This window comes from Colobus angolensis, unplaced genomic scaffold (genome assembly GCF_000951035.1).
Source record: "Colobus angolensis palliatus isolate OR3802 unplaced genomic scaffold, Cang.pa_1.0 Scaffold199, whole genome shotgun sequence".
NCBI lineage: Eukaryota > Metazoa > Chordata > Mammalia > Primates > Cercopithecidae > Colobus > Colobus angolensis.
This window is the reverse complement of record NW_012115143.1, coordinates 944,733-956,746: the sequence shown is the minus strand read 5'-3', so window position 1 is coordinate 956,746 and position 12,014 is coordinate 944,733. Positions and strand designations below refer to the sequence as shown.

General features: G+C 38.5%; 1 protein-coding gene across 1 annotated transcript in view; it reads left to right on the top strand.

The window, feature by feature from the left end:
• Window positions 1–12,014, top strand: part of TTBK2 (tau tubulin kinase 2) — a 188,266-nt gene that overhangs the window by 738 nt on the left and 175,514 nt on the right. The gene's annotated exons all lie outside the window — the stretch shown is intronic.

The following is a 12,014-nucleotide window of genomic DNA, read 5'->3' as shown; positions in this document are numbered from 1 at the left end:
GAGCCTGCTGAGGAGGGGAGGGGTACCGGGGACTCTTAGGTAGCTGCAAGCCCCCGGGCTCATGCTAGACCCCGTCACTCTCCATCTCGGAGATCGTTCTGGTTGTGCCCCATTTCCCCGAAGGCTGCCGCCCCGTTTTGCCCAAGGCTTTGGGTGTCTTCACTGAACTTGGAGGGTCATGAAGCTTCGTTCTGCGTCTCTCTCTGTGGGTGACCCACATATCACTCGTACTTATGCCACTCCTGGTACCAGCACCGAATACGAAGGATTCCTAGGAAATCTGAGCGCTTATTTCCCACCCGCCTCCCCAACTATAATGGAAAGGAACATGGGACTACAGAATCTGTTTGCTGTGTTGTAACGACAGTGAAGGCCGCGACTTTCTTGTACTTAGGGTGCTGAAGTAATGATCTGAGGGATTTGCTCATCATTTGCTTTGACAGAGATGATGCTGACACCCTGGGATGCTGTGGGAGGGACAAAAGACCCACGTATATGTTCTGTCAAATCAGAGAAGTAAATCCATTGGGATGCCAGCATACTTTATCCTACAGCGAAGTTAATTTTGTTTCCGTCGAGGCTACAGTAGAGGTAAAAATGACATTGAGTTGTACTTTGAATTAAAGTTGATGGCTAGTAGCAATGATGGTACTAACTCTTCTCTCTCATCACTTTAGAACTTGTTCTTTCTTTGAACACTAAAGAGGACAGTTTTATTGTACACTTTTAATAATGTGAAGATGTTTTGTTATTCAGTAGAAATTGAGTTTCTGTGTGTGTAGGAGGGTCATGTTATGAATGGGCACATGTAGACACACACACACGCAGAGGGAGGATCCACTCAGTGTGTTTTGTTACAATGTTTGGTTCTGAGCCATTCATAACAGTTGCATTGGTATCTAAACCCTGATTTGCCACAGTATACCACAAAGATATGTTGGCTGTGTACTTTTGGCTAAATGGAATAGAATAACGTCCATTTGGGGATAGAGGGGGGAAATGATTTTAACTTATCGAGGGAATTGAATGCTATGTATTGCTGGCTTTCTTTCCTTTTTTTTTTTTTTTAAAGAAAGAAGCAGTAATGATGACAAATACAGCTTAATATGACTAATCTTGAGGCATTTGTCTGAAGTCAAAAAAGTTTCAGATAATAAGTGTGTGTTATATTGTGATCTATGCAAATTGAAAACATTGAAGGAAATCTTTGATTTAGAAGCTTATGTTTTCCTATATGATAACATTTTATCAAGACTCGGAAAGGGACAGTTGAAGCATGGTTTTAAAGGAAAGTTTCTCTAACATTTTTCTTTTATGATAGAATGTTAGGAAATGCTTTTTCCCCTCTTCCAGTTTTAGACACATAGAAGAAATTAAAATCCATAACTTCATTAATTTAATATGTAATATCAAATTGATGCAAATTTCTACATTGGTAAGGGGCTGACTGAGAATAATATATCTTGCTCATTATCTTGTACTATGGTTAATACATAATTTAGTAAATTCTCTACTGCATTATGTATGACTTCAGTTTTTTGTATCTTCTTTTGATTTTAAGTGCTGATTATTTTAATACTTAAGGAAATCTGCATGAGGTTAGACCTCATTTGCTTTAGCAAATTGAACTCAATTGTGTGGGGCTTCAAATATCTTTAGATGTAATACTAGAAGGGAAGTTTGTATAATTTAGACAATTTTTGAGGGTATTTTACTTCTAAAAAGTGCACTAAAAATATGGCAACAATAAGTTATTGGTTTTTCACAGTAAACGAATATTACAGATCCGAGTTAGCTGTGATCATGGAATTTAAATTTCACTTTGGTTGGGGGCAGCCAATTTTTTTATATGCTTTATGACTTTAAAAAGTAACATATATCCAGATGACTGCTTGATTGCAACTCATGAGAGACTGAGCCAGAACCAGCTACCGGAGACACTTTCAGATTCTAATCCTCAGAAACCGTGTGAGCTAATAAACGTTTGCTGCTTTTAAAAAAAACAATAATTCATGCCTGTAATCCCAGCACCTTGGGAGGCCAAGACAGGAGGAGGCCAAGGCACTTGAGCCCAGGAGTTTGAGACCAGCCAAGGTAACACAGGGAGATCCTGTCTCTACAAAAAACAAACAAACAAAAATTTAGCCGGGCATGGTGGCTCACACCTGTGGTTCTAGCTACTAGGGAGACTGAGGGGGAGGATCAGAGGTTGAGGCTGCTGTGATCTGTAATTGCTCCACTGCACTCCAGCCTAGGTGACAGAGCAAGACCCCATCTCTTAAATAAATAAAAATCTATGACAAGGGAAAGTGTTTATGATCATTATTGAACTAGTAAGAACTGAGTTGATCAGCAAAATAAAAAGTCTTTGAGAATTATGGAAAATATAGCTATAGCTTACTTCTTTCCACACTTAAAAAAAGCTCCTATAGGAAATATTCCTTTATAAATATATAGCAAATAGTCTTTTCAATTTGAGGGTATGCTACTCAGAATTACTCTAGTCACGTATTCATTTTTTCCTCTTGTTGAGGTTTTTGAGAGACACTCAAAATGTAGCCAGAGCTATTTCTGTTTATTTGATTAGTAATATTGCAATATACCTTCAATATTTATGGATTTTTGAATTGAAATACATTTTATTCAGTTTTATTTCCTAGTCTTTTTTTTTTTTTTTTTTTGTCATCCAGCATATTGTAAACAATGTGTAGTAGTGGAAGTTTTTTCCTCAGGCTTCAGTGGATAGAACCTTTTATGCTGAAAATACTGAATGCTTTTAAGTTTAATATCATACTTCCATATTTGGTGAAAGAGCCTTTAAGTTCACATGAAAAAATTCAGTTTTTTAGAACTAAATTTTGAGCATAAGAACAACACATATTACTACTCAAAACTGCCTCATTGAAGTCTGGTGATCCTTGACTATAGGTTTATAGTACAGATTGAAATTATGTTATTACATAATTTGAATGTCAATTTTGCTAGATAATTTCATCTTTTCAGTAGGTGATTTTTAAGTAGACTTCTTAGTATATTTTCATTAATGTCATGTGACTTTATTCTTGATACTTAAGTGAACATATAGTACTTACAAACTTTTGTGAACATTTTGGATTTTTTTCCTTTGTTTTTTTTTAACCTTTGTCTATATAATCCTTCGTGTTTTGGAATGTTCATAGCTGTTTTTTATTGTGTTATAGGAATTTGTTTTCACTTCAGTTAGGGTAAAGCTTCCCAATGTAAAAAACTTGTGTCCTTTGAAAAGAATCTGGGATGTAACAGTGTCTCCTAAAGAGTGGAAGTTAGTAAGTAGCTTCTTAGCTTCCTTTGGTAAGCTATCAAGACTTAACCATGTTTTCAGAATCATTATTTTTTTAAACAGAGAATTAACATCTTTATTGAAAATAAGAATCAGCATTTAAAAATGTTTGAATTAGAAAACATATTTTCCATTATATTTGTTTTTACCAAAATGCTTGTATAATTAATACTTTAACATTTGTCTTTTTCTTTCTGCAGTTTCAAAGTAGTTGCCTTTAAAAAAATGAAGTTGCACTTTCCCTCATCTTGTTCTAGCCATATGATCAATTGAAAGACTGTATTTTGTTCATATTTGTCCAACATTTAATTTTCCACGTTATTTATTATAGATGAAGTTTGTAAAGCCTTTTAAAATTTCTTGATCCTCCAAGTGCTTCAGTTTCTAAAATATCTAAAAGTTTTATCACCATTTTTTAGCTGGGCATGGTGGCTCTCACGCCTGTAATCCCAGCAGTTTTGGAGGCCAAGGTGGGTGAATCACTTGAGGTCAGGAGTTGGAGACAAGTCTGGCCAACGTGGCGAAACTGCATCTCAACTAAAAATAGAAAACTTAGCAGGGTGCGGTGGCATGCACCTGTAATCCCAGCTACTTGGGAGACTGAGTCAGGAGAATTGCTTGAACCCAGGAAGGGGAGGCTGCCGTGAGCTGAGATTGCGCCACTGCACTCCAGCCTTGGTGACAGAGTGAGAGTCTGTCTCAAAAACAAAAACAAAAATCACTTTTCAATGACCAATAAGGCAAAGATGAGGGGAGGAAAATAGGAAAAAATGAATAACCAAAGAAAAAAATGTGAGCCTTGCCTCTCATGGAAATTTGATTTAAGAAATATCATCTGGAGGCTAAATTATATGGTAGATAATAAACTAGATTAGGACTTCTTTTCTGCTGGATTTCCCTAGCACTTAAAAAATTCAATATATCCAAGACAATAGTCAGTTCTCTTTTTAACTTCCTTAATTCTATAAATAAAGGCATTATCATTCAATCATACAGGATCAAAACACACATTCTCTCTCTCTCTCTTTTGTTTTTTCTTTTTTTATTTTGGCTCCCTATTTATCCTGCATCTTGCCCACATAAAACCTCTGCTTTCTTTTTTTGGAGACAGGGTCTTGCTCTATTGCCCAGGCTAGGGTGCCATGATCATAGCTCACTTCAGCCTTGACCTCCTGGGCTCAGGCAGTCCTCCCACCTTAGCCTCCTGGGTAGCTGGGACTATGGGCATATGCCACCACACCTGGCTAATTTTAAAAATTTTTGTATAAGTGGAATCCCACTATGTTGCCCAGGCTGGTCTTGAACTCCTGAGTTCAAGCAATCCTCCCACCTCAGCCTCCCAAAGTGCAGGAATTATAGGCATGAGCCACAATGCCTAGCCTTCTGCATTTTATTTCCATTGCTACCACCTTACTTCTGTCTCTGTGAAACTTTGAACTACTGTAGTCATCCCCATCTGAGGGGCATACATTCCAAGACCTCCAGTGGCTGCCTGAAACCTCAGATAGTACCTTACCCTATGGGTAATTATGCTTTTCCTATACATACATAACTATGATAAAGTTTATAAATTAAGCGTAGTAAGGGAGTAAAAACAATAGCTAATAATAAAATAGAACAGTTATCATAACATGCCAGCATCACTACTCTTGTGTTTTAGGGCCATTATTAAGTAAAATAAGACTTAGTTACTTGACTACAAGCACTGCTGTGCTGAGACAGTAATCTAACAACCGAGATGGCTACTGAGTGACAAACAGTAAGGCAGCATAGACAGTGTGGATGCGTGCTAGACAAAGGGATGATTCACGTCCTAGGTGCAACAGAGCTGAACGGCTTGAGATTTCATCACCATACTCAAAACAACGTGCAATTTAAAACTTATGAATTGTTTATTTCTGGAGTTCTCCATTTAATATTTTTGGACTGTGGTTGACCATGGGTAACTGAAATTGCAGATAGTGAAACCATGGATAAGGGGGATTACTGTATAATAGTAGCCTCATTCCTGGATTGAATACTTGCTAAGCATCTACCATGTTACTGTGCTAGGGGTTAGAGATTTAACAGCCGACAAGATAAATAATCTACTCACTTTTGGAGCTTACAGATAGTGGAAGTAGACATTTGCAGAGGAAGGAATTACAAGTGTTCCAAGTATTGTGAATGGAAGATGCAGACATGAACATTTAACAGACCTAACAGTCAAGAGGTGGGTTCAGGGAAGACGTTTCTGTTTCATCAGCCACAGTTCATTCTACATACTTCACCAGGTTCAGAGGCTAGTGGATATATTATCCCTATAATTCGTTAAATAATTAAATAAATAATGAAAAAATAAATGTTTTTAAATTTAAGAGGCTATTTGGAATTAAATGTCCACACAACCCCTGAAACAGCTTTAGACAAGTTCTTTCAGAACACAAGAACACTTGGAAGAGTTTTGTCCTAAAGAGTCCCTGTTCTCCCTCCAATATGGGTTTCTGCTTTGGATTCTCCCAAGCCTCAATTGCTTGAATACTGACAAAGTTCCTATGTTATGTTTTTACACTCTCTGTTTGAACCATGAGAAGTTAGGACTGTGTTACCAGAAGCCAGAGTAGAAGCCATGGTTACAGGAAAGAGGTGTTCCAAGTAGATAGCTATAGTGTCTCTGTAGCTAGGGTCCAGTATCTTATAGGTGATTCATTAAATGTACAAGTGATTAGGATATATTAGGATATATTATATTATACTGTGCCTGGTCAGTTTTGCTGTTTTTAAAAAAAGGAAGTTAAGGCCAGGCGGGGTGGCTCATGCCTGTAATCTTAGCACTTTGGGAGGCCTAGGCGGGCAGATCACGAGGTCAGGAGTTCGAGACCACCCTGGCCACTATGGTGAAACCCTGTCTCTACAAAAAATACAAAAATTAGCCGTGTATGGTGGCACACACCTGTAGTCCCAGCTACTTGGGAAGCTGAGGCAGAAGAATCACTTGGACCCGGGAGGTGGAGCCTGCAGTGAGCCAAGACAGTGCCATTGCACTCCAGCTTGAGTGACAGAGCAAGACTCCATCTCCAAAAAAAAAAAAGAAAGTTAATATACTTAAAATGTTATTACAATGAAGATACAGAAAAGGTTCTGTATTGATTTTTCTTTGTCTTAGTGGGAATCACAGACATAATGCTTTGCTCAGTTGATTTGGTTATAGTAGATTTTACTTGAGGAATGATTTTGTTTACCCAAGGAATGTTTAGTGTTTTCCTTAACAATCTGGCCATGTAAGTTACACTGTACTTCCTGTAAGGGAAGGATTTGTTTATGTGTTGCTAGTATGGTAGCCAGGGAGAGGAAAACTAGGTTGTTTACACTTTTATTTTGTTGTCAGTAATTGTAACCATACTGACCTGTAAAGCTTCTCTTTACTTTTAATAGATATTTTACTTAGATTTATTGAGCTCAGAGAGATTGCAGGTTGCCCAAAGTATAATTTACCTCCCCTGAAAGTTTATAAAGAACAGTTGAAGTGTGAGTGGTGAATAAACTTACCTTCTCTTCTTTTGCCATCAGCAAATGGGTTCTTTACAAATCTTCGTTTCTTTTTACTAACTCTTCAGAGGAGCTCTTGCTAAGATCTATGGGATAAAAACAAAAACAAAAACAAAATCCCACTGGGCTTATCCTATCCTTGCACCTTATTTCTGTTGTTTATCAGTATATTAGATGCCTTGAAAAATTTAGCAGGTGTGTACTCTTTGTAAACTTGTTTCTACACATGATCTTGTTTTATCTTAAAACATAACAATTTAGATACTTTTTTTTTTTTGAGATGGAGCTTTGCTCTTGTCACCCAGGCTAGAGTGCAATGGCATGATCTCAGCTCACTGCAACCTCCGCCTCCCAGGTTCAAGCAATTCTCCTGCCTCAGCCTCCCGAGTAGCTGGAACTACAGGCATCCGCCACCATGCCCAGGTAATTTTTTTTTGCCTTTTTAGTAGACATGGGGTTTCATCATGTTGGCCAGGCTGGTCTCAAACTCCTGACCTTAGGTGATCCACCCACGTTGGCCTCCCAAAGTGCTGGGATTACAAGTGTGAGCCACCAGGTCTGGCCAAAGAGTAGAATCTTATATAAACTATATGACAGTTATAAAACTGTGCTATTTGGTGAATTATCTAGTTTCCCTCCTAAATGTAGGAAAAGTTTATTCCTTTAGCCTGAGAGATAATAGTGATAGTAATCGTCTTCTAAGTGGACTTTTTTTCCTCTTACATCATATCATCCTCCTGCTCCTGAAGGGGTGCCTTCAGGCCCACCCTGTGCCACCTTGCTGACCGAAACAGAATGATATCCATCCTCTTCCTAGCCTGGTTTTTGCAGTTTGAACTCAGTTTACCTTTCAGGCCTATGTATTCTTTCTCCCAATAAGCACCCTTTTCACGTAGACCAAGCTTATCCAACCTGCGGCCCATGGGCCGCACGCAGCCCAGTATGGCTTTGAATGTGGCCCAACACAAATTTGTAAACTTTCTTAAGACATTATGAGCTTTTGTAGTGTGTGTGTTTATGTGTGTGTGTGTTTAACTCATCAGCTATCGTTAGTGTTAGTTTATTTCATGTGTGGTATAAGACAGTTCTTCCACTGTAGCTCAGAGAAGCCAAAAGATTGGACACCCCTGATGCAGACTAATCTTATCGTTTATTTTCCCATGTACTTGTATGCTATGCTTATTTCCTCTTCTGTGCCTTTGCATACCTCCTTAGTTAACTTTTGCCTTGAAACAAAGCACCCCAAAATTTAGATGCTAAAACAATAATTACTTATGAGTTAACTGTTCTGTGGGTTGGCAGTTTAGGCTCAGCTGAATAGTACTTTTTTTGGTCTTGTTTGTTCTCATTTATATGAGACAGTTGGCTAGCTTGAGTTTGTTCTCATGAGTCTGGGCTCCAAAAGTAGCAAAAGAGGGCAAGTCCAGTGTATAAGTGCTTTTCTGGATTCTGGGTCATGTTTGCTAATGTCCCATTGGCCAGAACAAGTCACATGGCCAACCCGTTTCAGAGAAGGAGAAAGGAACCAAAGGAATGATCTACCTCTTTTGTTAGAGACAAGATCTTGCTATGTTGCCCAGGCTGGATTGAAACTATTGGGCTCAAGCAGTCTTCCTGCCTCAGCCTCTCTAGTAGCTGGGATTATAGGCATGTGCCACAGTGCCCAGCACAATCCTATCTACTCCCATAGGATATGTATCAAGGGTACATTGCAAAGGGATGTATGTACAGGCATGGGAGAAATATGTGGCTATTTTGCAATCGACCAGACCCTCTTCTACAAATCATATCCACCTCTTGTAAGAAACTTTGTATGACAATCCTAGCTAGTATTAACCGCTCCATTCAATTTTTTGTATGCATTTGGCCCTTACAAATTGATCAAATTGATGTAGGTTAACTTTTTCTATTTTTTACCTTTTTTTTTTTGAGATGGAGTTTCACTCTTGTCACCTAGACTGGAGTGCAATGGTGCAGTCTCAGCTCACTGCATCCTCCGCCTCCTGGGTTCAAGCGATTCTCCTGTCTCAGCCTCCTGAGTAGCTGGGATTACAGGCACTTGCCACCATGCCTGGCTCATTTTTATATTTTTAGTAGAGATAGGGTTTCACCATGTTGGCCAGGCTGGTCTCAAACTCCTGACCTCGTGATCCGCGTGCCTCAGCCTCCCAAAGTGCTGGGATTATAGGCATGAGCCATGGTGCCAAGTCCCTATTTTTTTGCCTTTTGAACCCAGATAGTTACTGTTAATTTCTGTTTTTGTATTATGTGTTCTCATTCAAATATTATTTTGGAAATAATTATTTTTTGAAATAATAACTTTTCTTCCCCTGATTGTTAACTCATTAAGGGCAAAGCTATGCATTATGTTTCTTTTTTCTCTTCCATGTATTCATGACAATTTATTGAATGAGCATGTGTTAAATTTTCAAATCAACTGTCCAGTTATTTGCCGAAGGACTATTTAATTTCATTCAGCCATATGGGAGGTGAAAGGTTCTATGGTAGGTATTAGGCTAGATGCTAGATGAGTAGAATTGAATGAGTAGATGCTCTTGACCTCAAGGAATGTGTACTCTATTAGGAAAATGTAAATTGTGTGCGTGCTTCTAAGGTTGTTTCTTTATTCCAAACCTATATTTCTGCTTCATGCTCAACTCACAGGTTAGCTGGCTTTTTTTTATTGTGTAGATGGGGCACTCTTCTGCTGTCTCTCACATTGCTAGATTATTGTTGCCTAATCTATTCTATGTCTGGCTTTCTCTGTTTCTGGTTTGTATAACTATTATTTGTTACTGTTCTTTATAAGCTATATTAATCATGGTGTATCTAAAACATATATGTGCAGTTTAAGGGATAATTAATTATAAAGCCAGTGTTCAATAAATAAAACATTGCCAGCATCTCAGACTCCCGTTCCTGATCTCACCTGCCTTTTTTGTTTTGTTTTGTTGAGATGGGATCTCCCTATGTTGTTTAGGCTAGTCTCAAACTTCTGGGCCCAAGTGATCCTCAGCCTCCCTAGTAGCTGTGATTACTACAGGTGTAAGTTGCCTGGCTTTCACCTACTTTCTTTACCCCAGAGCTATCCATTCTTATGATATTTGTGATAATAATGTTTTTGCTTTTCTTTATAAACTTACGATCTATATTTGCATCTCCATTTAATGTAGTTTAGTTTTGCTTATTTTTGAATGTTTATCTGTAAAAGGCCTCATACTGTGTATATTATTTTGTCTTGCTTAACTTTTTTCAGTGTTGTTTGTGAGATTTATATAGTTCATATTTAATAGCAATATAGCAAATATAGCAATATTTTCTTCATTTTCTTTTTAGTGTAGTTTTGTGGTAAGTGGAATAATGGCCCCCCAAAATGTTCATGTCATAATCCCCAACACATGAATATGTTAACTTATGTGGCAGAAGAGACTTTGCAGATGTGATTAAATTAAGGCTCTTGTGAGAGGAGGATTTTCCTTGATGATCTGGGTCGATCCGATGTAATCACAAGGAGGTGCTCATAAGAAGGAGGCATATACTTTGTCAGAGAGAGATGAGGAGATGTGACAGTGGAAACAAGGGTCAGAGAGAGATTTGAAGATGTTATACTAGTGACTTTGAAGGTGGGGGATGAGACGGTAAACCAAATAATTCAGGCAAGCTGGGCCTGGTGGTGCACTTGTATTCCCAGCTATTTGGAAGGCGAGGCAGGAGGATCTCTTGGGCTCAGGACTTTGAGACTGTAGTGTGTAATAATTGAGCCTGTGAATAGCTAGCTACTGCACTCCAGCCTGGAGAACATAATGAGACCCTGTCTCTTAAAAAAACAAAACAAAAAAACGAAAACAAAAGCAAAACAGAATTCAGGTGGGTTCTAGAAGCTAGAAAAGGTAAGGAAATAAATTCTCCCTAGAGCTTTAGCCCAGTAGAAGCCCAGACTTCTGACCTCTAGGGCTATTAGATTATAAATTTGTGTTGTTTTTGCCACTAAATTTGTCATATTTGTTACGGCAGCAGTAAGAAGCTGCTATATGAATGTACATACTGGATGAATATGCTGTGATTTATCCATTCTTCTCTTGCTGGACATTTGGGTTGTTTGTAGTTTTTACCATTTATGGACAATGTGACTGAACATTCTTGTACCTGTTTGCTGGTGTGCATAGAGAAAAGGTATTTCTAGGGTATATACCTAGTAAAGGAGTTGCTGAGTCACAGGGTATGCATATCTTCAGCTTTCTTTTATAATACACTACAATACCATTTTCAAAGTACATTCCCTTAGCATGCACACTGGACGATCAGCAAGCAACAACAAAGTATATTCCTGCTAGAGGTGTACAAAAGTCCTCACTTTTTAATTTAAATACTTTCTTCTGTGATATTAACTATGATAATGCTTCTTTTATATGGGTGAGTACTCAAAATTTGCTTCAAGTTAAAACACATTTGAGAACTAATCCATACTTTTTTTTTTTTTTTTTTGAGACAGGGTCTTGTTCTGTTACCCAGGCTGGAATGCAGTGGCACAATCATGGTTCACTGCAGCTTTGAACTTCTAGGCTCAAGTGATCCTCCTGCTTCAGCTTTCTGAATAGCTAGGACTATAGATGCATGCCACTACAACTAATTTTTAAAATTTTGTACAGACGGCATCTTACTATGTTGCCTAAGGTGGTCTTCAACTCCGGGGCAGTCGTCCCACCTCCGCCTCCCAAAGTGCTGGGATTACAGGTGTGAGCCACCTCGCCTGTCCTAATCTGTACTTTTGCCAGTCTAAAAATAGTAAGTGGCATTGGTTTATTTTTATTCCCTTTTTGATCAACTAATTATATTAACTTTATTTTTAAAGCTTTGTTTTTTTTGAGACAGGGTCTCACTTTGTCATCTAGGCTGGAGTGCAGTGGCATGATCTTGGCTCACCACAACTTCTGCCTCCTGGGCTCAAGCAATCTTCCCACCTCAGCCTCCTGAGTAGTTGGGACCACAGGCACATGCCACCATGCCAGGCTAATTTTTTTTTTTTGTAGTGATGGGGTTTTGCCATGTTGTCCAGGTTGGTCTCATACTCCTGGGCTCAAGTGATCTACCTGCCTTGGCCTCCAAAAGTGCTGAAATTATGGTTGTGAGCCACCATGCCCAGCCAAAAATTTTTTTAAATTGAGGT